Source organism: Mesoplodon densirostris, chromosome 8, assembly GCF_025265405.1.
Source record: "Mesoplodon densirostris isolate mMesDen1 chromosome 8, mMesDen1 primary haplotype, whole genome shotgun sequence".
Classification (NCBI taxonomy): Eukaryota; Metazoa; Chordata; class Mammalia; order Artiodactyla; family Ziphiidae; genus Mesoplodon; species Mesoplodon densirostris.
The window spans coordinates 116,913,220-116,940,460 of record NC_082668.1 but is presented as its reverse complement, the minus strand read 5'-3'; the positions used below and the strand labels follow the sequence as shown (position 1 = coordinate 116,940,460).

Sequence of the window (27,241 nt, the reverse complement as noted above, 5' to 3'; positions counted from 1 at the left end):
ACCACCTAGAGGGGTGGGATAGGGAGGGTGGGAGGGAGACGCAAGAGGGAAGAGATATGGGGATGTATGTATATGTATAACTGATTCACTTTGTTATAAAGCAGAAACTAACACACCATTGTTAAGCAATTATACTCCAATAAAGATGAAAAAAAAAAAAAAAACAAACGTCAGGGCAGGAATATGGCTCCCCCATCCTCTCCCTTTTTTCCACCTCCTCTCGCCCAGCCTTTTTTATTTGGGGCCAGCAAAGTAGTTAAAAATGTCAAACTCACAGTATGCACTGTCAACAGCACAATGAGGAAGCTGAAACCAAATCCTCCAACTTCGAGGTGATACTTTATACTTATTCGGGGCCTTTCATCAAAAGCCTCCAGTGCCTTAGGGAGCATTAACCCTCGCTGTACCCCCCGGGGCTGGGTCTGGAGCCCAAGCTGGTGGAGAAAGCAAATGTATGAGGGAGATATCACCACATTTCCAGGGCAGGTCCCAGGCTAATCATCATAGATGCTCAAATTTTTTATCCCTTCCCTCCACCTCCTCTTTCAACGGGCATCTGCCATATCAGCCCCCCGCCCCCCAAAGGCTCCTGGTGTCTCAAGAGTGTCAACAAGCCAATAAATAGGCTGCATACGGCAAGCTGCCCTCCCTCTCCCCTTGGAAAAAAGAAAGCATTTCTAGGCTTGAAATATGATCTATCTATCATGAAATGCATCTAAGCCTCTGTCATGGGAGTAACCTGAACTTTGTTGGACTTCACACCTTATGGTTTACTCTTGTTGTTGTTGGCTTTATGTATGGTGACTACAGTGACATTGGCAGCAAGGAGAGCCTATAAATGTCTTTATCCGACTACGTGTTTGGGACCATCCATGTGGCACATGCTGTGTCTTTTCCAAGTTGCACTTGGTGTCAGAACGGTTGTGTCAGATGTGATCCATTGCAGATGAGGATTACCAGCAATTTGCTCATCGATCCCAGAGCTCTTTCCGAGGGACAATGGACCTGATCTTTATCAATGTCTGATCGTAGATAAGAGAGTCATATATTTACTTCTCTTGGTATAAACAGTGTTTCTTAAGATACAGGATATATGTACATGTACAGCTGATTAACTTTGTTATAAAGCAGAAGCTAACACACCATTGTAAAGCAATTATACTCCAATAAAGATATTAAAAAAGAATACAATCTGAGGCCCATCTGCATGAGAATGATGTGGGTCACTTTCTAAACATGCAGATTTTCAGGTCTCCCAGGAGTCATACTCTCAGAACCATGCTAATTTGTTTAGGAAATGCTGAAGCGTTCCTCCTAACACCTCTGCTTCCCATTTCTGATCATGTTAACTCTTACAGGGCAGGCTCGCTGGCCACAGGCTGTCTCTTAAGCCCTGGTAGAACAATTACCTCCTTGAACAAAGGAACAGGAGTTACTAAAGGTTCTCAGTGTAAAGGGAAACAGGCCGTAAACATGATTAAATGCCTGCCCGCCAACATTTTCTCCTTCCTGCACCTGGATCTTGTGCATCTCCAAGGGCATGGAGCGCTTACTCCACAGTGATGCTCTGGGATTAAGCCCTGTGAGTCTGAGTCCCCTGGTCTTTGAGGCCTACAACTTATCTCCTCTGAGAGCCAAGCAGAGAGGCTGGGTTACGGAAAGCAGCAGGAGTCACACTAGTTCAAGATTGAAGTCTGAAGGTCACTGCCGTCTGTGTATAGGAATCAGAACTGAGTACTTTAATGATGGCTATATGCTTCTAAATTCCAGTTTGCCCTTATTCATACTAGTTTACCAACTCTCTGTTCAATATTTATAATCCTCACAGGGATCTAGACCTCCCTTGGGATGCTGGAAGGTCAGGCAGAGTTGAAATGGTGGCTCGACCTCTTATTATTTGTGTGATCAGCGTCACATCACTTAAATAACATCTCCCTCTGGGCCTCAGTTTCCTTGGTTGTAAAAGGGGAGTGGTAGTGATAGTATTAACTCATTGGGATATTTCAAAGGTAAATTAGATGATGTGTTTAAAGCAAATGGCACATATGAATGCTTGATCAATGGCAGTAGTTATACGTGTTTAATAGGATGAGAGGGGGAGATAGAGGGGAAATTAGACACTGGAGGTAGAAACTGTATCTGAGGACAGCCTTGGTAGGAGCCATCAACAGCAAGAACCTCCAGGGGACCTCTTGGCTGTGTTTCACATCTTGCATATCTGATGACTATCTCTGACTTGAGAGATTTTCCAGTTTAAGACAGAAAACACTTAAACATGAAGAGTACATCTTAAGACTTTAAAAATAATGAACAGGTAAACAGACACATGTACGCCTGTTATACCTGCCCGGCCGTCCTCCCCTGAGGAGGGCAGCCTCATGGGGAGAGAGAAAATTGCCTGAATGAAGGATTAGAAGGTACTGGAAGGGAAGCTGGGCCAAGCATCTCAGCAGGTGGAGGTGATTTTGGCAGTAGCATTAATGATCCCCTGGTAGAGGTGGGGAAGAAAGCCCCGCCCATCCCCCTTTCCAAATTGTAAGTCAAGTTAAATGCTTGTCTTTACCTCTCAGCTGGAAAAGTGTGATCCTATCACACCCAAGGGGCTCCAAATGTGCTTTTTTTTTTTTTTTTTCTTTTTGCGGTATGCGGGCCTCTCACTGTTGTGGCCTCTCCCGTTGCGGAGCACAGGCTCCGGACGCGCAGGCCCAGCGGCCATGGCTCACGGGTCCAGCCGCTCCGCGGCATATGGGATCCTCCCAGACCGGGGCACGAACCCGTATCCCCTGCATCGGCAGGCGGACTCTCAACCACTGCGCCACCAGGGAGGCCCCAAATGTGCTTTTAAATAGAACCCGGCCTCAGGTTCCTATGATCTGTGGATAAATAGATCACAAAAACAAGCAAGAAAAATATGGCTGTGCTTTCATTTTTCTTTTTTTAAAAATTATTTTATTTTAATTTATTTATTATTTTTGGCTGTGTTGGGTCTTCGTTGCTGCACGCAGTCTTTCTCTAGTTGCGGCGAGCAGGGGCTACTCTTCGTTGTGGTGCGCCGACTTCTTATTGTGGTGGCTTCTTTTGTTGCGGAGCACTGGCACTAGAGCACACGGGCTTCAGTAGATGAGGTGCATGGGCTCAGTAGTTGTGGCGCATGGGCTTAGTTGCTCCGTGGCGTGTGGGATCTTCCCAGACCTTGGCTTGAACCCCTGTCCCCTGCATTGGCAGGTGGATTCTTAACTACTGCACCACCAGGGAAGTCCCTCATTTTTCGTGAAATGATTACAGACATATCTTCTCACTAGGAAGTAAGACAAGAGTCCAACATGTTTTCTCTAGAGTAATGGAAATAGTGCTTTGAGAAACCTATCTACCTTGGTGGAAATTTTCAGTCATTTTTATCCTTGGACATTTTTTCTTTTTTTTTCCCTAAAGAAAAATGTGGTATTGATATCTAGTATATGGCTTATGTTTGTGAGTTTCCATTATGGAGGCCTAGAGGCTCTCTGTAGGGAGATAGAGCTGTGTTTGGTGCCATCGCTTTAGCCCACTGATTTCAAAACCCTGAGTGCCTCCGTAATAAAGCTCCAAAGACTCTGTGTGGATCAGACTTTCCTAACCTCGCCCTGAAGAATTTCTTAATGTTCGACCAGCCGTGACAAGATGCTGGGCAAACCTGTGTCCTTACCAGTTTCCTGACTCTCCCTCCAGAGCTTGCTGGCAACCAGTGAACTAAACCAAAGCGGTTCTTGCTTGTCTTACCTTAAAACTCCATTTGTCAAACAGCAGTTGCACAAGGAAAGGTCAGCACTTTATGTTCTGAGCACTTAACTTTAATCATTTCTTACAGTGGACAGAGTCCAAGAGGTTTTCAAATTAGTCCTTAAATGTAAGGGAAAGAAGGTCAGTCGTTCCATCAGGAATAAAAATCTGGTGCCTGGTTCTCCTTCCTTGTGACCCCAGTCCATCTCCACATACTACCACATCCTAGTAGAAACGCCACAAATCTGCGTCCAAGCAACAGATTTTACTGAGCATTTACTATATATCAGACATCTGTCAAAGGAGTAGCTAGGTTTCTCCTTGTGATTTATTTTGAAAATTATACACTCTTGTACTTTTATTATTTTTTTAATAACAAAAGTGGAACATGCTCATTGAAAACAATGTCAAACCGCACAGAAGAACAAAAAGTGAAAGTTCCCTTATCTAACTCCCCAAGGATAACCACTGCTAACAATGTGTATAATTCTTCCTATCATTTGCTACACTTTGCTTTATTAATTTAACAAGCTCCTGCCTACTTCTTTCCATGTCAGTATATGCAGTTACCTCAAGTTTTTCAATCCCTTCTAAGATTTTTAGACTATATATGTGCCATAATTTGTATACCTACCTTTTCTCGTATTGATGTATATTTAAGTTGTCTCTACTTTATTGGTTTACAAATAATGCTGCAAAGAACATTCTTGAGCTCATATCCTTAGGTGCTTTCGTGAGAATATCTGCAGGATCCCTCTGGAAAACTGGAATTGCTGGGTCTAAGGGTTTGTACTTAAAAAAATTTAAGGTACCTCTAATTTGCTTTCCGTAAATATTGTGTTGATTTAAACCCATTAGTGGCATACGAGATAGACACTATCTTTAACCAATTCCTACATCAAAGTGGAATATTTGAAGGCCTTGATACCCTACCAAATCAATAATCTATCACTGCTCTTAGAAAAAAATAATTTTTGGACGTGCCAAATAGCATCCACTCATGTGGTGACCAGTGAAATGCGAGGTCATTGTTTTCCAAGGGCAGAGGGAGTGCTTATCTAAACATACACCCCATTCCATGGACTCTGCTAACTGTTCCTGCCTCAGCACTCAAGGTCCTCCTCCCCCCATTTCTGCTTAAGATTCACTATGGCAGGAGGTTTGTGTATAAACAAATAACCCAACACAATGGCTGCCCTCAAAGACCTTTCAAAGTGACTTGAGGAGACAGAAACACAGATGGCTAAAAAACAAGCTAAAAATACAAGTCAGTATATAAAAAGCAGCAAATAAATATAAATAGTCAGCCTCCTTATAGCAGTTCAGAGGAAGGAAGGAAAACAGTGGGCTAGGGTGTCCAGACTTCATGGCAGGGATGTGGTGTAGGATTTGTGGATTTCTCAGGTGGCGGGGAGGTGTGCGTGGGGAGAAAACTGTAAAAACCATAAGAACCAGCTCAGAGAAGTAAGGGAGATTCCTTGAGAGCGTGGAAAATAGCAGGGGAAGGGCACATTTTTATCTTGCTAGTTGAAGTGGGCGTGGCTTACAGTACTTGAGATGATTAGAGATACCTGGCAAAGATTATTTATTGATTGATTTTTTGGCACGATGGGAGTGGTGTAGGAAGGTCATTAAGAATCTGAAGAAGCCTTTCAGAGCTCTTCTCAGAAAAGAACCTCCGATTTACACACACACACAATTTTGGCTACATTTCAGGGAGCCCCTATACCAAGTTGAAAAACTTTTTAGTGTACCTAAAAAGAGTTGCAACTCAGGACAAGCCATCTAGAAAAATAAAAAGTCAGCCAGGTATATATATATATATATCACATAAAAGTTGTTATGGATGTAAGACGTAACTAATAATTCACTTATTCATGACTCGTCAGACTCTGAAGCAGACTGGAAACAGGTGGGTAACAACTTGTTAGGAGCCCGCTGGCTCTTCCATGGCTTCAGTTTAGCCAGCGTCAATCGGTGGAGGCGATTCTCTGCCTTTTTCAGGAGAAACGATCTGACCTGAGGGAAACCAGGCTCTTGAAAATTTGAATCAATGGGATTATTTACGCTTGCATCACCGGAATCCACTCGGAGATGCCCGGTTTTTGCTGCAGAAAAGATACTCTCGCTCCCCACCCCCTCCTTTCTTTTTGACAGTCAGTTAATAAAGACTCAACAATAAGCAGCTGCCGGTGATGTCATGTGGGACTTTGTCCACGGAGCTTATATTTACAAGCTCCGAGCAACCACGGAGCCGCAGCCCTGGGAGCAGCGGATCTCCGCAAACTTGCTCCGAATCCGCGGCAGGAACTTTTGCTGCCGCTTCGGCTGTTCAGAAAAACTGCGCGTGTTCTGTGAGCCCGACCTTTTCATGCTTCACAAATAAACAGAGGATCAACCCGGGAGGAAATGTTTAGCTGGAGAGAGTTGTTGCAGTTCCTGTGTTTGTCTCCAGGACTGTGAGATGTGTTGACTGCAGAGCTGACAAGTAAGACTGTTGGAATTTTAAAAACTCTTGTAACAGTTTTTCGTATTTATACAGCTTGCTGTGCTTTTAAAGTGAGATGGTGGTGTGTACGTATTTCTCCGGGCTCTGTCACTGCCACAAGTATGCATTTGTTTCAAGTAGTAATTACAGTGCGCTGAGGTTGAAAGAGTAGGTGCGGAACAGGGCACTGAATTCCTAATCCTCATTGGCCTCTGCAGGGAGGTTGGCAATTTTCTCTCTTTTTTTTTTTTTAAATAAAAAGCCACCAACCATACAGAAACTATTAGGTTGACCTAGAAACTTTAATAGAAAACTGTAAAGACTAATTTTTAATCAACCAGTGTGCTGGAAGGGAAAACCCACTCTTGATTTTCATCTCTGATCGTTCCTGTGGTTTGTAGATTTCTAATATGTGCGTGTTGTTCAATGTCTCCTTTCCTTCTTGCCTACACCCTCCCCCCAGACGCACGCACACACATAAGCTCATTCATTCTCAGGGAGCTCGAAAGTATAGACAAATGTTTTGAAATGGAAACCGTTTCTATCTGGATTTCTTCCCTTTAAGTACCCGGAGAAATGTTTGCTGTTCTGACTTCTCTTCTGGGAACCTGAATGCAGGAAAAAGTTCAACTTTGACACTCAGCTCGGTGGGGACGTGAGATCCACATCCTCGCTTTCACTTTCCTCCCAACTCTTTCAAACTCTCCAAATATTCTTTGGGGCAATAGGAAGGGTGGGATCTGTGTGCCGCCAGCCTGAACGCGGGCCCCCTCTCATCACGGTTGCCCTGGGCCACCTGGAAGTTGTGCGTCAGAGCCACGTGGATTTGTCTTTCTGCTGCATGCTTCTTGCTGCTGGGTTTGCACCTGAGCGCCTGCAGTGAATTCAGCCCCTTGTAATCAGTAGCTCATCCTGGCTGATGCCTGCCATCCAGTGCTGACAGCCCTGCTGCACGGATTGGCAAGCGGCTGTGAGTCTGTTACCTCCTGCACGTGAGCCCCGTGACTCCATACAGGAGACCCAGCTGTTCCTCCATTCAGCGGCTCTGTTACCAGCCCACAAGAGCAGGGACAGCCTTCCCTGCCTTTCCGTTTTTCTCTGGTCTCAGAGAATTGTAAGAAGCCAGTGCCTGAAAACTCCTAAAATATTCGACTGTTTTCCATGGAGTTCTAAGGTGGGCAGCCTCCTTCTGTGTGTTTGTCAGCTCCAGATTTTTCCATCAGAGCACACTCTCTTGCGTATGATTTTTTTTTAATTTTATTGAAGTCTAGTTGATTTACAATGTTGTGTTAATTTCTGCTGTACAGCAAAGTGACTCAGTTATACATATGTATATTCTTTTCCATATTCTTTTCCATTATGGTTTATCACAGGATATTGAATATAGTTCCCTGCGCTATACAGTAGGACCTTGTTGTTTATCCATCCTGTATATACTAGTTAGCACTGGATATGTTTTATGTATTAAAGCTCAATGCTTTCTGTGAATTTTTACTTAAAGAAAGGGATGTGCTCCTAAAACAGTTTCCAAACCATTATTCAAAGCTTACCTTTTGCAGAAGAAAACTGAGGCATGAGGAGGGGAAATGATTGGTCCAAAGTCACCCAGCAAGACTGTGGCAGAGCTCCAACTAGAAACCCAGCCTCGCGTGCTCGTCCCGGCATGCATTTAACATTTCGGTTCTTCCGGGTTGTAGAAGAAAGAGGACCCCCATGTGCTTCCTAGCCTTCTTGCAGGAGCTGGGCTGTGTGAAGGTGTATAGATGAAGGTGGTCTGGTAAAGAGAGAACATTCCTGTTTTGCCTTTGGCTCTGGGTATGTTTCTTAACAACTCTGTTCCTCATTATTTTGGCTAGAGCACCAAAGAGCATTCTGTGATTATTTGACAGTTGATGACCTAAAGGCAAGCCGGGCATTTCAGGCAGTGGAATAGTACAGAAGGCACATTGCATCAGGTGCAGCTTGAGAGAACGAAGGTGGTTCCCAGCTCTGACATTTTGTGTTTCTGCTTTACTTCCAAGTCTCAGACTCCTTTTATTGACCACACCTTACTTGTCTCCCCTCTCTTTGGGGCTCCTCTTGCCTGTGGAAACTTTACTTTCTCATGGATTCTTACCCCTCACCCTCATTCTCTCACTGCAGCCTGGACCTCCAGTGTTGACACTCAACTAGATTCCACGAACACCCTGCATTCCTCTTTTTCTCTGGAGCCTTCCTTGCCCCTGACACCCCTGCCTATGGGATGCCTCTGTGGATTCTTCAGGTTGAAGTGATGATTTTCTTCTTTGGAGCCTCGTGGTATCCTGTGCTCATTTTTGCTGTGGGATCTGAAGCTCTGTGCTACCTAGTTAAGAACCTCTTTCCAACAAAAGCCAGGGCTATATTTCAATACTTCCTATATCCACGGCACCTAGTACAGAGTATAGTAGTACAGTAGTTCAATGTGTAATAGCAAATAAGTAAAGGAGTGAATTGCTTACCTTAAGTATCCCCTTTCCTGCATCAAACACCCATGCCTCTGCACGTGGCTGACAAAAACATCCTGTAAATGTGCTGAGTGACTTGAAATTCTTCTTCACTCTGGTTGAAAGCTCTCAGTGCCCGACTCCCCGGTATGCAAACAAGGGCTATTCCTGATGTGACGCAGCCAGCCTCCCGTGCCTCATTTCTCACCACTCCCTCGCATGTACTGTGTGTCTGCCCTGGAGGTTCCTAGCATGACAGTCCATCTATATCTTCCATCAAGGCTTGAGGGGCAGCATGGTGGAGTGGTTGAGGACTTGGGTTCTGGAACCAGACTGCCCAGGCTCAAGTCCTGCTTTCATCCCTGGCCGGCTTTATGATCTTGGTTCATTCACTTGACTTTTCTGTTTCAGCTTTTCATCTTTAAAATGTGGCTAGTAAGAGTGCCTACCTTATGGGAGTATGGGGATAATTAAATACATTAATATAGCTAAAACACTTAGCTAAACACTTAGCTATACATCAATATAGCTAAAGCAGGCAGAGATTTAAGTACTGATGGGTATTAGCTGTTATCATTGCTATCGCCTTACCAGTGCTCATGTCCTACCCCAGACTTAATGAATGGGCATTTCCAAGGTGTGATTCAGACCCAGGAATAGTTAAAAAGTTCCTCTGATGATTCGGGTGGAAATTCCTGTCTTAGCTTCTAGGAGCTGCTTTCTGTTACCTAAACATGCCGGGTTTGTATGTTCTTTAGCACCTCAATATCTTTACACTCTTGCCCGTGGCACCTCCCTATCCACCCAATTTATCCCCCAGACTCTTTTGCCAAATTTGTAATCTCATGCCTAGCTAGGCACCTGGCACAGAGTGAATTCCCAACAAACAAATGATGGGGAAAAAATGTATGAATGTGTGCTTGATGGGTGCTCGAAGAGAAGATTTACATTTTCTTCCCCATAATCACTACTGAGTGATGACTGTATACCAGGCACGTTTCTAAACATTTCACAGGTGCTCCCTCATTATGATCATTATACTCATTTTCCAGGCAAGGATACTGAGTTTCAGGAAGGTGAGGTAATGTGCAAAGGTCACATGGACAGTAAAAGAGGCAGAGGCAGGATTTGAACCCTGAGCCCATACTCTTAACCTTTCATTGTACGGCTCTCTGGACATGTGGAAGGCAGTTTTACTCGTGAGCTTTTCCTATGGTGGAACTTTGATTTTCTTGTCTTCCCCTGGACTGATGGTACTGGAGTGCAGCAAATCAGATAAACACTTCAGGGTACCAGCCGACTGAAGTGGTGGTTCACATTTTCTAATCTTGCAGAAGGGTCAAAACCCATGCCCAGCCCTTTGGTATTTTTGTTTTTCTCTGAGTCTCAGACAAGAATGCCCTTGCAGGTTGGGCCGAGTTTATGGCTCAACATCAAGATTATTTGCACTCTTGGTATATGCGTGGGTAGGCTGAGTTCAGCTTGGTCAAGAGTATAACTCAGGGGATTTAGATTAAAAAAAAAATTGGAAGTAATGGTTGGCTATTTGGTTGATTTCTGGAAAAGTTTACCAAGGGAAGTGGTAGTATTTTGTGATAGTGGGTTTAAATAGCCAGAATGGTTGAGGTTGAACACTGGCAAGTCATAGAACCAGTTAAACACAAGATACCTTATAGCCTTATTTTTCTCTACTTCTCTAATTCTACAAAGTTTAATGCCTTTGGAATTTTAGATTCCCAATTGTGCTTTCTTTATAGATGAAATAATAAATCTCTTGGATACATAGAACATTACCCACAACATTTACTGTGCCTGCAATACATACTTGTCTAATGAAGTGTGTCGTGTCCTTTTGGAAGCCTCAATTACATAAGGTACTTCCCAGTAGTTACATAAATTAATGTGGTATTTTCAGGGCAAGAAACCAGATCTCTCCTCTTAGAAATAAACTTTCTGGATTAGTGATTCCTTTGAGTAGAATTTGGATGCACTGTAAGAACCCAATGGGCTGAGTTCAAGAAGAAAGTCCCAAACCCGTTGTGGAACATAAGCTTGGATAACAATATGGCAGATACATATTGTGATGTTGAAAGATGACCTGTTAGTTCTGAAACGTGGGAACAAGTGTTACTGTCAAGATGTGTGTCTGACAAACTGTTCCATGAAGGGACCTTGCTTCATTTGACAAATTGAATCTGGAAACATAGAACACTGATCCAGGCCAATCCAAAAGATACGTCCTAAGTGGGTCCCATTGCCAGTGCTGATCTGTTTTCAGAAACTTAAAAAAAAAAAAAATCAAAGTAATACATGCTCATAATTTAGAAAACCGAATAGTACTAAAATGTCTATATAAATAATAACTATATATCATATATATTTACATATGTCACTTGACATATATTAAATGGTAGTTCTAAAATGTTTACATATATATAAACAGTGCATGTGTATATGAAGATATACATATCTGATAATCTTTTAGCTGCTTTTTCTGTACTATTTTTAAATAATGTTTTTTATATCTAGTTATAATGTCAAATTATTCACCTTGTATTATGATAGATTACAATATATATTTCTTACACCTCCTAAACCCCTCCTGTTCTCCAATGGAATTATATCACAATTTTGATTAAATGTCTATTCAGTGCTTATTTTTATCATGATTGTAAATAACATTTACTGTTGAGTCAAATAACTTATTCATGTATTTCCTTTCTTTTAAAAATATTTTTCCTAAAGTTATTAATTGCCTCATTTCGAACACTGACTTGGCTTTCTAGGAATCTGTAGTTAAATTTTCCAATAGCCATTTGACAAATGTCTCAAAGATAACTTATTTTTCAAACATTCTTCTTATATGGATAAATTCTTAAGTCACAGTATACTGTTTTTTGTGTTTTCCTTTGGTTGGTTGTCAAGCAGGAGAAGTTAATTATTAGTTGTGACATATCAGAAGCAATTTAAAAGGCCTGTCTTCAACATTTCTTTTATTCTAATTATAGTCAATTACTCATATGTGGGTAAATGGACAGAAACGATCTGTTTTTATTGTAGTTTGTAAATAACATTCATAATTTAGTGTTATGCTTCCATGAATACTCCATAGATTTTAGTGTAAGAAATAGCCTTTTTTTCTGAGTACCTTTGACATCTAGAATAGCTTCATCAGAGGAAAGCAAATGATGCTTCATGTAATGTTATTTTATGAATAGCTAAATGAATGGCCCACTTGAAATGACACTTGAAGAGAATTTCTTCCCTTTCTCATTTTCTTCTCATTTTTTAGCACAGATTTGCATGATCAGGAATGTGAGATACTTTATTATTGGGAGTAGTTAAAAGAGTTTACTAGAAAATAATTTGAAAGAGATTGTGTTTTTGGAGATTGCCAGTAGAGGGCCTTATTAAACTGAATAAAATTTCACATACAGACCAATGGCAATAGGTACCTTGTGAAAGAAGCCATTGTTTTTAGGATACCTGATTAATAGCAGTAAAACTACCAAAGTAATCTTTTTAAAGTGCATTGTATTTTTTTAAATCTGGAGAAATTAGAAGTCTTAACTTTTTATTTTCATTGTTAGGGAAAATTGGAGAATTCAGCCCATCCACCAAACCAAGACTTTGGATGCCAAGTCGTAAAATCTGTACATGACTTTCTTTTGGAGTTGGAGCCCTGGACTCTGAGCCTTTTGGGGAAATTAATATTGGCTGTTGAATATGGAGGAAAAACATGATGGTTCCCCTATCCTAGGGACAGTTTATACTTGCTTCCTACATTTGAGTGAGCCCCACTCTCAACAAAATGGGTTTTCTATTCCCTGCACCTGGACCAGAATCTCACTCTGTGGTATACCCTCGATTCAGACACAGGGAAAGAGAATCTAGAGGAATCGTGAGAGCTGGAGGGCATTATTAAGTGCTCCATCATGCTATGTTGCCGTGAAGGAAGGAGCTGTGGGGACTTGAGCTGACTTTTCTAGAGTCATTTGGTGGGTTAGCACAGAGCTCTTCTCTTCCTACTCCCTGGCCTGTTTTCAGCTTCTCCTACTCACCAAAATCTTTCCTTAGGAAGGTTCCCCCTCCCCCTGAAACCTCACTGGGACACTTCCTGCTCAGCCTGAATGTTCCTTCCTCAGGAGAGCTTTCCTTACTTGTTATAGACTCGGATCGCTTCAGGTACTCGCTTTGCATAGCACGTTATCACTAGTGTAATTAAATATATGGTCAACTATTGGATTCAGAACGTCTCCCTGTCTAGGCTTTAGTTGCATAGGGGCAGTATCTGTTTCTATCTTGTTTAATATTGTAGCCTGAGCAACTAGAACAGTGGCTGGTAAATGGTAGGTGAACAACAAATATTTGTGTGAATGGACAAATATAAGCAAGTTTTCAGACTTTAGTGCTTTCTCCTCTCCATTCTTACACGTCTGAAAACATTCCTTTTTACAACTCAACTGATGATATTCAAATCTCATGGCTCTCGACATTCCTGTGGACCCAGGGAACAAAGGCAAGACATTTCTTTTTACCGAACTTTTAAGGATTGAGTGCGTGCCTGTTTAGTTCCAGTCGTGTAAGTATCAATACCCATGGCATTCATCAATGGGGGCTCTATAGGTGTGAGGGTGTGAGAGTGAATGAAGAAGAGGATGGACAAGATTTATTTTCTTCCCTCGTTGATGAGGACAAGGGACTGGGAAGAGGAAGAGGTCTTGCATTGAGTAATGTGCCCCTTTCTGGTTCCCAGCTTGAGCTGGTAATTTTCTGGATACCCTTTCCCTGAGAGGCTGCATTATACACCAGAAAGACCAGGATTTTTGGAGTCAGTTAATACAGATAGAGTAACAGACAACAAATAGCCACAGCTCGTGCACATGTGACCTTCACCCTTAGATAGATCTGGGTTCCAGCCTCTGTTCGGATCTCCATCAACTTTGGGAGAGTTATTGAATTTCCTTGAGCTTGGTTTCCTCATCCATAAAATGTAGTGATATCAACAATGATTTCACCTGATATTTATTAAGTGCTTGCAGTGTGTCTGGCCCTGGCACGCTTTCCATTTATATTGTCTCATTTAATCCTCAAAATAGCCCTCTAGATAAATATGCCGATCAATTCTATTTCATAGAGGACAAGACAAAAGGTACCGAAAGGTTAATTTGTTCCAAATTGCATAGTGAGACTTTGACCCAGATAGTTAGATTACATTACCTCCTTATCATTGTGAGGATTAAGTGAGATAAAGTACGAAGAGTGCCTGCGCAACATTAGACTTGTAGTACGTGGTGAGTCTTATGGCCACCATTGGCTCCTTATCGGTGAAGACATTATGGGTCCTTGTAAGCAGGTGATTGCTGAAGGGAAATGAGAGGGCTACTGTCAGCCCCATGTGTCTGGTCATACGGACTTGTGGTTTAATCCCGATGTCCAATGTCAAGAACTCCATTTACTCGGCATTTTGGCACGTACAAGTATTTGTAGCCCGAAACAGCTAGCAAGGAGGCTGCCCACCCCTACCCTCCTGGACCGTGAATACACTTATTATGTTCTCCCCATATGGACATATTTTTCATTGCTCAATACCCTGTGTCTGTTTATGTGATCCCCCTGGCTTTATCATCTCTGCATTTTGTTTGGCAAAACTGCCAAACCCCGTGGTCTTTTGTATGCATAGAACGGCTTATTTGAAGTACAGTGGAACCAGGTTATGAAGTTGGGTGGGTATAAGTGTGTTCAGCTCCTTTTGGGGGGGGTCTTGATTTGACGCCTTTTTCCTGCACCCCTGGACCACCTTCGCTAGCTCCTCCCACCCCCTTCCTCGTCTCCATCTCTCTCTCTCTTTACCCCACCTTATGTCTCTGTCCTTGTCTCTCTCAGTCGTCCCTCTTCTCATCTCTCCCTCTCTTTGCTCATCCTCTATTTTTGGTTCTTTTCCTTCTTTATCTTCATTTACCTCTTCTCTGCTGCCTACTCCTCAGAAAGCCGAGTGAGGTGATGGTGGTCAGTGTGTCTCACTGACGATGGACCAGGCACTGGAGAAGGGAATCATTTCAGGTCTCTACCTCACCATAAACTTCAAATACCCTAGGACCTCATTCTGATGCTGATCCCGTTAAACAAAGGGCACATCCAGATTTCAAGCCAAAGTAAGGGAGAAAGCAAAAGAGCAAGCAGAATGGTGGAGTGGAGTGAAATCTGGATGGAGAATGGAACAACCCTGCTTGTAAAATTCTTCCACAAGCCAACTGTATGACATGGGATCAAGTGGCCCCATCTGCAAAGTGAAAGGTGGGGATCAGATCGTCACAAGGCCGTTTCTGGCCCCGTGATCCTGTTTTTCCTTAACACGCAGTGACTTCAGTCTGACTCACAACACAGACAGTCATGCACAGCACTAAGGAGAAAAGCCCCTCCCCCAGGACAGTGGGCGCAGGTCTGGGCTGTGAGCACGAGGACCCTTGCAGCATCTGAGATCTCCAGAAGTCCCGTTTTCCCAAAGTGCTGGAGTGACTCGCCACTGAACAGTGCTGTGTCTTCACAACAGATGTTGAAGGATCACCCTTGAAAGGGTGTTTCTCCAAAGCATTTAATTATAACCTCCACAGAAGATTAACAGATGTTGTAATTGTCTTTACTCTTTGATTAAATAGTTTCTGCATGAGTGGCTTTCTTAGATTTTCCTTCTCTGTTTTGTATGGTCTTTACAAACTGACATGTGTCTGCAGTTTTCTACAGATAGCTCCTCAATGGGCTTGGTAAGAATCTTTGCAGATTCATAATTTCATTCTATCTCTTTTCTTTATCTGTCTATCTGTCACCTATCCTCTCTCTCTCTCCCCTCCCTCTCTCTGTTATCCATCTCTCTCTCTCTCTCTCTCTCATCCATCTCACTATCTATCTGTCTATCTACCTACCTACTTACCTACCTACCTACCTATCTATCAAACCTGAGCTGGGACAAGCTGTGCTTCTATAGACTGAACCATTGGTTATACAGGCAGCCAGGTGATGGGAATATGAACGTGGTTAGGACACTGGTCTCTCTCTTTACCATTTGTCCAGGGAAGTGACTGATGCCCATAAATATTCCCTTGGAAAAAGCTGTGCAAAGTGGGAAAAGAAAATTCTGCAAACCTCGTGCGGCAACCAAACATGCCAGGTGCCAAGTGTGCAAATGAGTTTGCAAGCAGAGAGAAAAACCAACATTCATGATGTGAATGTCTACAGATTTCTTTGGCAGTATTTGCTCTGGGAAGATAAGTTATCAGCCAGAAGCCTTATCTACATCAAAGGCATTATTTTCATTCCATTATTGAGAACCCAGGATTCTTTCTTTGCATCAGAGGCATGGCCTGTGTTCTAGGGCTCATTTATCTCACCTTCTACTTAGCCCATCAGGAAGGAGGATGCCACTAACTTTACATGAATAAGAATGCTTGTTTCTCAGTGTCTAAGGTAGTATGTTTTTTCCCTGAGAAGAAAAAACTATAACGAAGGGGTTCAGACATGAAGTCAATTTATGGTTGATGAAGACAAGAGGAATAGAAATAAATACTGAATCAGTATTTTATAGGGGTCTGCCTAATGATTGTCCCCACCTCACCATATGGAAACATCTGAAAAGGGCTCATAAATCAGGGCAAAGGTCAATTCTTAGATCAACTTGAGGGAAGAGAAAGATCATTGGCTTCACTGGATGAAGTAGTATTAAGCCTTTCATTGGGGGAAAAAAGGAAGAAAATACTTAGATTGTTTAATCAAATAGACCCCATGTAAATTTGATCTGTTTTATCTGTACTTGCTAAGGAAGAGGAGGGAAAAGAGTATTTTCTGAGCGTATGATGGATTCTGAATATATATGCTACTAGAAAATCAAAGAGGAAAAATACTTTATGGGGTTCACAACATATTGGAGAAAAGGAGTTAATCTCACAGGGGACATTCAAAGAATACTATAAACCAATCAATATGATTGAATTCCAAATGAATGATCAGAGCTTTGCCAGACTAAACGGTTTTATAAATTGACCGGGATCTTGACCCTTCTACAACCCATATCTATAAGAAATGGCTAAAGAAATTTGATTTATTCAGGTGATTTGGAGGAGAAAGAGGAGTTTAAAACTTTTTATGAAGTATAATATACATGCAGATAAGTGCACATAAGTATACAGCTTGACACATTTTTACAAAGTGAATACACCTGTATTACCAGCTTTCAGACCAAGGAATATCACCAGCACCCTCCTTAAGTTCCCTTTTAATCACACCTCTCAGGTAATCATCATGAGAACTTCCAGTAGCATAGATTAATTTTGCCTGTTTTTGCACTTTATATAAATGGAATCACCAGTATGTATAATTTTCTTTCATTCAAATTGTATTTGTGTGATTCATCCACATTGCTGTGGTTAGTCGTAGAGTTTTCATGCTCATTGTTGTATAGTATTCCATTGTGTGGCTGTGTCATAATATAGTCTCTCTACTGTTGGTGGTGTATTTGGATAGTTTTCAGTTTGGGACCATGACAAATAGTGCTGTTATGAATATTCTAGTACACACATATCCCTTGGTGAACAAACACACACATATCTGAGTGTGTATATGTGTTAGATTGCTGCATCACAGGGAATCTAGGAGATACTGCTGAATAGTTTTCCAAGGTGGTTGCCCCAATTTTTATTTCCACTAACAATATGTGAGGGTAAAGGTGGTGTTTGAATTTACTCGAGAGAATACTACTTAACTTCCACTACTACTTAGGGTAGAAGTTAAAGAGAAACAGTTGTGGCCTAATGTTAGGCAGAACTTTTGATCATCTGGAAATTCACAGACTGAAACTGGAGCCATATGAAATCGTTCCTTGCCTCCTGAGGTGCTCAGACAGTGAGGGGATGGTCTTTATTGAGAAGGAAGGTGAGCTGGAGGATCCCAAGGCCTCTTCCATCTATGGACTTTGTAGATCTACATTAATAAGCTCTATGGAAACAAAGATGCAAGAAGTTAAAAGCAGCCATTGCCATGGACCAGGTGGTCAGATGGTAGGAGACCAGATGTGAGTAAACAGGAGTGATTACACAGTCAGTGCCAACTGTGGGTGAGGGCAGAGGCCATTCAAGGAAGGGAGATAGGTACATGGACCTGAGCACGAAGTGGTAGAATTGAGGGGGACATAAAAAGAGATAATATATTAGTAGATAGAAGGAAGGAGAGTAGTTTTCATGCAGCTAGAGGTGTATTTTAGAGTGTAAATGGAACACAGGTTGACGCAGTTCACTGTGCTGATTGCTTAGAACCAATCTAAAGAAATATAAAGCAAAGCAGAGGCATTTGATCAGCTCAGTCTGAGATCAAAGGATTCCTGAAACATGCCCTGGAGGAAAGCTGTTCCACAGGGTCGTGGCCAGGTAACAGACCCCAGGGCACAAGACAGAGCAACATTTCTGCAAGACTCATTGGAGACTATGTAGGGCTCAAACTTCCAATCTCTTCCACACATTGGATCCCTCTGATTTCTATCTTCTGTTTGTTTATACTTCAATATCCTCACTTCCCCTGGAAAACTCATGGTGCCTTTCTATGGTTAATCTGTTATGGGTTCCCCAGTCACCAGCCCGTGTTACCTGGTATTGAGCAAACACCTCACTGAACCTGTTCCCATCACTACCAATTCCCCCATGGGGGCAAGTTGATGGGGAGGGGAAAATGCATCCCCTACTTGACAGAGTTATTTTGGATCAGATTCCATCTAACTCTATCTTATTTCTTTCACCTTACTTTGATGCTTGTCATTTCATGATTCCTATGTACAGACATGAGAAATATCTTCTCTAAGTTGGTACTAGGACCTGATCAGAGAGTACTAAGAAGTCTGATCATGTCTCCTTTTCACTTCAACTGCCAGGAAGCTCAGAACCAGAATTATGTGTTTAAATACAAGTGCTCTGTTGGCTCATATCCTGCATATTTGCAGTTTTCCATTCTCTCATCTTTGTACTTTGTGGTAGACAGAATCCTAAGATGGACCCCGAGAGATCAGCCCTTTCTTATACATGCACATGGTGTATAAGTCCCTCTCTCTGGAGTGTGGGCAGAGCCCGAGATTATGATGGTTCTCACTCCTGCGATTAGGTTACGTTGTATGGTAAAGGTGGGGAGACTTTTTCAAATGTAATTAAAGTCCCTAATCAGTTTACTTTGAGTTAATAAAAAAGGAGATTTTCTTGGATGGGCCTGACCTAATCAGACAAGTCCCTTAAAGTCTAGAGACCAGAGATTCGAAGCCTCAGAGATTCTCCTGGTGACCTTGAAAAAGCAAGTCACCATGAGTTGTACAGATGCAAGGAAATGAATTCTGCTCACAGCCACACGAGCTCAGAAGACTCCAAGCCTCAGGTGAGACCTCAGGCAAGACCTCAGACCTGCTTACCTTGTGAGACCAGAACAGAGGCCCCAGATAAGCTGTTCTCAGATTCCTGAGCCATGGAAGCTGTGAGATAATAAATGTGTATTATTTTTAAGCCACTCAGTTTGTTACACAATAATTAATGTGCATAGTTTCACTCTATCTTAGTTTTTTCCTTTATTTGTTGTGTATGTAGCCTCTTTAATTCCTTTGTGACTTGATTGAAATTGAATGGATTAAGGAATAAATTCAGTAGTGTCCTAGGGCCCCCTCACACTTACTCCAGGGTGATAGGGATGGGGCTGTCCCCTCCATGGCCTCAGGCTCCCTCCTACCTCTATGATTTGGCTCATGCCTTTACCTCTACTTGGAAGGTCTTCTTAGAATCTCCACTTCTTTAAACTCCATTCAAACTTATAGGCTTAGCTTGAGTTCTACACCCTCCATAATTCTTGCAATCTGATTTTTGGAGGATTTTTTTTTCATTTTCTTTTTTTTTTCTTTTCAATATTTATTTGGTTGTGCTGGGTGTTAGTTGCAGCTCACGGGCTCCTTAGTTGTGCCTCTCCAACTCCTTAGTTGCAGCATGTGGGTTCCTTAGTTGTGGCTTGCCGGCTCCTTAGTTGTGGCATGTGAACTCTTAGTTGTGGCATGCATGGGGGATCTAGTTCCCTGACCAGGGATCGAGCCCAGACACTATGCATTGGGAGTGTGGGGTCTTAACCACTGGACTACCAGGGAAGTCCTGAGGATTTTTTTTTTTTTCTGTTTCTAAATCCCTACAGCTGGGGTTCCCAGTCTGAGGGTTGATGGCATCATAATTACTTCAGGGAGGTTTTAAAAATGCAGATTCCCAGCATTCTCTCCCTCTCTGCCTTCCCTAGGGATTCTGCTTCATTATTGAATTTTTGAAAACCTTCCCAGGTGGTATCTTTGGGCAGTGAGGTTTGGCAATGGTTGCCCTGTCAACGTCGGCTCTCTATATAGTATCTTGTGTGACTTACTGCCTGTGCTTGAGGCTCTTAAAACTTTAAGCCAACTATATAGATCCCCTCTAGCCTGGACAGCATATTATATATTTCTTTAATCTTAATCTTGGTTTTATTATTTTTCTACTCGTATCTTCCCTTTGGCTTTCCTTCCTCAATTATTTGTTTTATCATTTTCGTTTTGTGTGTATTTTTGTAAGTAATCACAAATCCTTGTGGGGGAATGAGATTGGGAATAAAGAAAGAAACAGAAAACCAGTGTCCTCTTCCCTAATACTTTAATGTATGTGAATCTCGTTTCCCTGGCAACAGTAAAACTTTCTAAACCACGGATTCTGGCCCACATCGTACCTGGCACAATTTGACCATATAGGAACAGTGTTCAGAAAACTAAAGACTGATGGTTGGACCGATAAGAAAAGGTCCTTGCTTTGTACAAAGAGCATTCCTTCCTCTCTATTCGGCCCCGACCTTGTCTCCTTCCTCACCCCCTTCTCCTATCTTTTGAAGCACTGAACAAAGAATTGCTCTTTTTCCTGGACTCAAGCATTCGAGGCTGGCATAATGCACAGATAAGGCTTCAGAATTAATAGGAGGACTCTTTGTCTCTTTCAGGGGGTTTCATCTGCCTGAAATGGCTTTACACTGAGGTGTATTATTTTTTGAGCTTCCTGGTTCTGTGCACAGGCACATTTTAGACACAGGGCTGGAAGTGTGAGTGGGAAGGGGGTGGGATTAATCATCAGACACTGCCCTTTCCCCTTCTAAAGCCCCATTGAATGTGCTACATTCAAGACAGCAACCATGCCCTTATGCCAAAGCACACATCTGTGATATCACTGGAAATGGTATCGTACAAGCTGTACTTGGTGAGTGGAACGTAATTGCGTGGGGAAGCAGGTTTATCACACAGAGCTGAGGAATGCTCGAGGGAAGTTCTACAGAGATAGTCATTGTGGAAAAACTGATAAATTGTACCCCTCTGAGTACTCCTTTGAAGGCTTTTCTACTGTTTTGAAAATGTATAATCTCTTGGCAGTGATGAGTCCCCTATGTCTCTCTACTTGTCCTTTCTGCAAATCTCTTTTTACTTAGATTCTCCTCAGTGGAAAACTTTCTTTTTCTTTTTTTTTTTTTTCCTTTTGCCATTGGCTTTCTCTTGAATGTATTTGCATCAGAAGATCTGAACTGGCCAGGTGAGCATGGTAAAATATGCTGTGTGTGTGTACACGTGTGCATATATGCATATGAGCACATGCATTTGAGTTTCGGGGTTTCTATTTTTGCCATTTGCATTAGACAAAAACACAATGTTATTTCATACGTTTCATACATTCCATATTTCATTAGCTTAGCTTCCAAATTAAGCTAATTGAACTTAGAAGGCACTATATCAAAAATTCAAATAACTCCAGGGCATTTTAACTAGTGGCATTCATCTTCTTTTCTACTAAAATCAAAAGTACTTTCTGCTTGATGGAGATGTTTCTGTGCCATTTTCTCCAATATCGTTGGGGTTATGCTTAAGCCATTATAAGTGTTTTCAACGATAAATGTTTGGACCATTGAATTCTGCCTCTCACTTCCCACCTCTATCACCCTATGTTCTTGTAAAGATACAGAATTCTCACATATGACTCAAAATGTTTCAGTTTTGTTTCTTAGATGCTTACTTAGTGAGAGCTCATGGAAGCATTACACAATGCAGGTTCTCAGAGTGAGCATGTCACGCATACAGGTGTTCAGTGTGGTAGTAACTGAAGCTGATTGGACTAGAAGGCTGCCCTTGTGGAGCAGCAGAGCCTGCAGGCAGCCATGCAACCTGTCATACACTGTTCCATGATGCTGATCAACTGAAACAGAAACATATTTCTAGAGACTATACCGGCTTTACAGTTTCCGTCACCACCTTCACTCTCTGCCTTGCCTCCAGCTAATTAAATCTGTGCTGATCGCAGGCAGAGGGAAGTGGAGAGCTAAGTGTGTCAGTCAGTTTCCTTGATAAAGCAGCTCTGGGTGCAGTGTCCTATCCTGGGAACCACCTTGCGAATTCGGCAGCCCAACTCGGCTATTTCTGTATCTCCTGGCACACCGACTTCAAACAAGAACAAGCAAAGTTTTGCCAAGAATAGCTTAAGCAAAAAGTTTAATATTCTGTAACAGATAATGAAGAAAACTGAATGAAGGAAAGATGAGTTTAGCCTCAAATTCTCCACACGAGCTGCCTTCAATATTTGGTTCCATGTCTCTCTATTCTTTTTTTTGGGGGGGATGGGGTGGGGGAAGTGTCCTTCCCGAAACCTGATCAGAACTTTGCATAAGCCCTTGTTGCCCAGGGTTCCAAAGGAGTTCTGCCTTCCTTAATCAGACTTCCAGAATTATCGAGAATTATGCTTATAGGGAGGTCATGGTTAGCAGAGCATTGAAGAATGAGGACACAGGAGTTCTGGGTTAATGACAAAGAATGACTTGAAAGTGAATTATTGTACAGGCAGGGGACACTTTAAGGAAGATGTGAATTTGATCTTGAGGCTGATAGTTACATTTCTGGGAAATGTATGGCATCATTCTCTGCCTTTCTGAATCAAAAAGTGTGAGTAATCATTGGGACACAACAGGAAGGAGTTAGTGGTTTAGATTAATAGAAATGTGGGTGTATTCAAAAGTAGAGGGGACCTTTAGCTATTTATCCTAGAAAACATTTCATATACATGCATGAAGTGGTGTGTGCAAGGGTGAATATTGTAGCACCATTTGTAATAGTGATCGTTATTCTCAGTCTAAATCTCCATCAGTAGAGGAAGGGTGACACATCGCTCCATTCACACTACAGAGCCCATGTAACATTAAAAGAACAAAGGAGAGCTATTTGTACCCTCACATTGCATTACCTCTTAGACATAATATTAAATGAAAACAAATCAAGTTGTCAAAAATATGTAGAGTAGGGTACCATTTCTGTTTCAAAAATCTTACCTATAAACATGTACATATATGTATGTACATGGACTGAAATGTTTTATAAAGATAACAAATCATTGTTTTTTCCCCTAATTGAGAGGATATAATTAAGAGTGTGTGAAGAAGAAACTTTTGCTGTTTTCCATATCAGTCTCTATATAATTTTATTTTTTATTTATTTATTTTTTTTAATTATTATTATTATTATTATTTTTGTGTGTGGTACGCGGGCCTCTCACTTTTGTGGCCTCTCCCATTGCAGAGCACAGGCTCCGGGCGTGCAGGCTCAGCGGCCATGGCTCACGGACCCAGCCGCTCCGCGGCATGTGGGATCTTCCTGGACCGGGGCACGAACCCGCGTCCCCTGCATTGGCAGGCGGACTCTCAACCACTGTGCCACCAGGGGAGCCCTCTATATAATTTTAAATTTTTACGTTGAGAATATATTCACGTTTTACTTTTGAGAAAGATCTACCTGTGTGTGTATGTATATATACCTGTATATTTGTTTATATAGATTTTAATAAGAAGGGTATATTCTGAAAGAATATTTCATAGGATTATGAGAAAGGGAGTTATTTTTTCCCAAATAAGTAATCTGAGGTAACCAAAGGTAGTATAAAAGAGGAACAGAATCTCAGCTGTTCTCTGGTTGAGTTACAGTTTCCAGACATGGTAATGTTGACTTTGAGATACAAATCAAAGCTGTTAAGATACAGATCACCAGCTATTTCTCAGTACATGTGAAGCAGCATAAGTTATTTGCAAAGAAATCCATTGCTTCAGGAGTTTAATTTCATTTCAAACAAGTTGAGCTTGTCCCAAACATTCAGCCCTGGGACTGGGGATAACTAGATAAGTGAGCCGTGGTCCTGGACCTAGAGGGTAAATAATCGTGGGAAGGACAGACATGTAAACACCTGTCATTTATTCATGAGTCTCCACTCCAATAGCAGCCTGAGTGAAGAACTCGAGAGGAGAACACGCTGTGGGCCTGCAGAGGGAAAAACAAATATTGATTGTTTTCAAGGAGGTAAGAAATCTGTTTTCATGAAGGAGCATATGAAGCAGATCCTGTGGTCTAGGATGGATACAGAGGAAATGAAGATGGGAGAGGGCTGATGGCCTGGGAGAATGTTGATGGTCAAAGGACTAGAGGTTTCAGCGCTGATGAAAGTTCATTTCTGGAAGTTAAGAGTGATACTAATGGGTTGAAATAATAATATTAGATGTGAAACTTCCAGGGACCTACAAAAAAGGCAATTTTATCTGGCTAATAACTGACATATCTTTTTTAATTGACGTATAGTTGATTTACAATGTTGTGTTAGTTTCAGGTGTACAACAAAGTGATTCAGTTTTATGTGTGTGTGTGTGTATATATATATATTCTTTTGTGTACTCTTTCCCATTATAGGTTATTACAAGATATTGAGTACAGTTCCCTGTGCTATACAGTAGGACCTTGTTGTAATAGCTGACATTTCTTGAACACTTTACTGTGTGCTTGGTACTCTGCTAAGTGCCTCATATGAGTTATCTCACTGAATCCCTAATGTAACCTTATGATGTAACTAGCATTGTGATCCTGCCTATGGTATAGTAGTGTTGTGATTTCCATTTTATAAATAAGCAAAGTTGAGACTCAAAGAAACTAACTTACATATACAATATTGTAACACCAGATCTGAATAGCTTCAAAACCCCTGATTTTATTTATGCCAATACTGCACCCAGAACTAGACAACCTCGAGGTTTTGTCCTAAAGGGAATAACTGGGAGTTATAGTTTCCAGAGGTCAAGCACTTTCAGAAGATAAGAACATAACACATGGCTATCCAAGTGGACTGTTAAAATGGTGACAGGATGAAAATCGCATCATAAAAGATGTCCAGGAAATCCATGTGAAGGTTGGCTTCACCCCTGGTTATGGTAGTGAACAGGAAGGAAATGAGAACTGTGAACAGGAGTTAGAGCTCCCAAGCATGGCAGCACGTTCTGAAGCTTGTTAGTTGGAGATGGTAGTAAGCAAGTGGTAAAACTAGATGGTGTGGAATGAAAGGGAAGTGGTGGAGGACATTTAACAATATCTCTAAAGTCATAACTTCACCTGAAGCAAAAGATCATGGTTTTTCACACAGTAAGCAACTGTAACAAAAATTTGGAAACCACCTCTATGTTTAATAAAAAGGGATGGCTGGGCCTCCCTGGTGGCGCAAGTGGTTGAGAGTCCACCTGCCGATGCAGGGGATGCGGGTTCGTGCCCCGGTCTGGGAGGATCCCATATGCCACGGAGCGGCTGGGCCCGTGAGCCATGGCCGCTGGGCCTGCGCATCCGGAGCCTGTGCTCCGCAACGGGAGAGGCCACAACAGTGAGAGGCCCACATACCGCAAAAAGGAAAAAAAATAAAAAATAAAAAAAATAAAAATAAAAAGGGATGGCTAAAATACGTGACAGTACATCCAATGAATGGCATGCTGTCAGTCCTCAAAAATGAAACTGTGGAAGAATGCTTAATGCCATTAAACGATACTTGCTCCATAGCTGTTGATGGAGAATTTTATAGCATGTTTTCCCATTTTTGTAAGTATATTGTCATAGACATCTGTTATGTCTGTGACTGCTTGTTATCTCATAAACAGCTTTTTTATGTTTGGGGACATTGCCACATTATGACCATCTCCTCCTGGACAGTGAATCCAGGATTCACATTTCCAGCCTCCTTTGCAGCTAGGATGCAGGCTTATGACTTGAGCTCTGCCAACCAGGTATACTATGTGAGAGAAATCATTCCTGAAGTGAGTAACACATACCAACCATTCCTGTGGAAAGTTTTCCATTTTATTAAATGAGTGATGGCAGGAACATTGAGCTTTTAGTAGGGGGTGCGGGGAGAGCTGGGTTTGGAGGGAACAGCAGTGGCTTCCTCATCAGCCCAGTTCTGTGGTGTGATTTGGGGGTTTGTTTCTGGCAGTTTAGCCTTGAGTCCAGTTCCCAGCCCTCCCAACCATTTTGTGAGTCACCCAATAACTTTTTATAATAATTTCTTTTGCTTCTTAATCAGTCAGCATCAGTTACAAAACAGAGTTGATACTGTCTTTTGTTACTGCACTTTTTCTTGTTTTCTGCAAATGTTCATTAAACAGAAAGTTATCAACTACCTACTATTTGCTCACTACTAAAGCAGGTATTAAAGATAAAGACACTTCATGATGCTTTCTCTACTTCCAGTCTACATATTAGATGTACAGTCAGGAAAGTTTCTTTAAATAATCTTGGCAAGGATTTTTCTCCAGGATGCATGAGGATATTAATAGTTTGAAGGACCATGACACAATTAGCATATATTACATAAAGCTTATTTAAAATTTTTATTGTGATCATCTCTGAATTAATTCTATTGTTAAATTAGCCTATTTTCTCAAATTAGCTGTTGCTCTCATCTTTTGTCTTCATTTACATAATTCTCCATTTCAGTTAAATTCTCTTTTCTCTTTTTAAGAAAGTAACTTGATTGTTAAATTTGCTCTATTATTACATCTTCTTTGTAATTAAAAGTTATAACAAAGTTAAAAAAGATTATAAGAAAAAAATCATACATTTTATCTTCAGAATATCCTTCAGTGCTTTTTCAGTGAGTGTCTGGGGAAGGTAAGCATTTTCGTTTTGGTAAGTCTAAAGAGTTTTTTATCTTGTTCTCATTCTGGGGTTGTATTTTAGTTCAATTTGGAATTCTAGGTTCACAGTTACTTCCCCTCAACACTTTGAAGACATTATTCTCTTGTGTTTGGGCATTTATTTTTTGCCAACTAGAAATATGTTGGCAGTCTATCTATTCTAACAGACTTTCATTTGTATGTCACTTAGAAATTATCTCTGGTAAGTATTAGGAATTTCTCTTTAGCCTGATGTTTGTATAGTGTTAATATTATACATGTTGAAAAGAATTTATTTTTATTTATACTGTACTTTCAATTATAAAAATACATATTCTTCAGTTTTGGAAACTTTTTAGCCATTATTTCTTAGAATATTTCTTCTATGTTATCTTCTTTTCTTTTCCTTTTCTTTTCTTTTGGAATTCCTTAGATGCATTTTAAAACCTTTCAATCAAGTTTTCTTAACTCCATCTTTTTCTTTGTGTTTCATTTTAAGTGAATTCAT

General features: G+C 41.4%; 1 protein-coding gene across 2 annotated transcripts in view; it reads left to right on the top strand.

The window, feature by feature from the left end:
• Positions 1–6,036: 6,036 nt before the first annotated feature.
• The window catches only part of NCKAP5 (NCK associated protein 5), a 991,644-nt gene continuing 970,439 nt past the window's right edge, over positions 6,037–27,241 (top strand). For both annotated transcript variants that reach the window (XM_060106265.1, XM_060106266.1), the window contains exon 1: positions 6,037–6,247. The gene's annotated coding sequence lies outside the window, so the exon portion shown is untranslated. The remainder of the gene's footprint in view (positions 6,248–27,241) is intronic.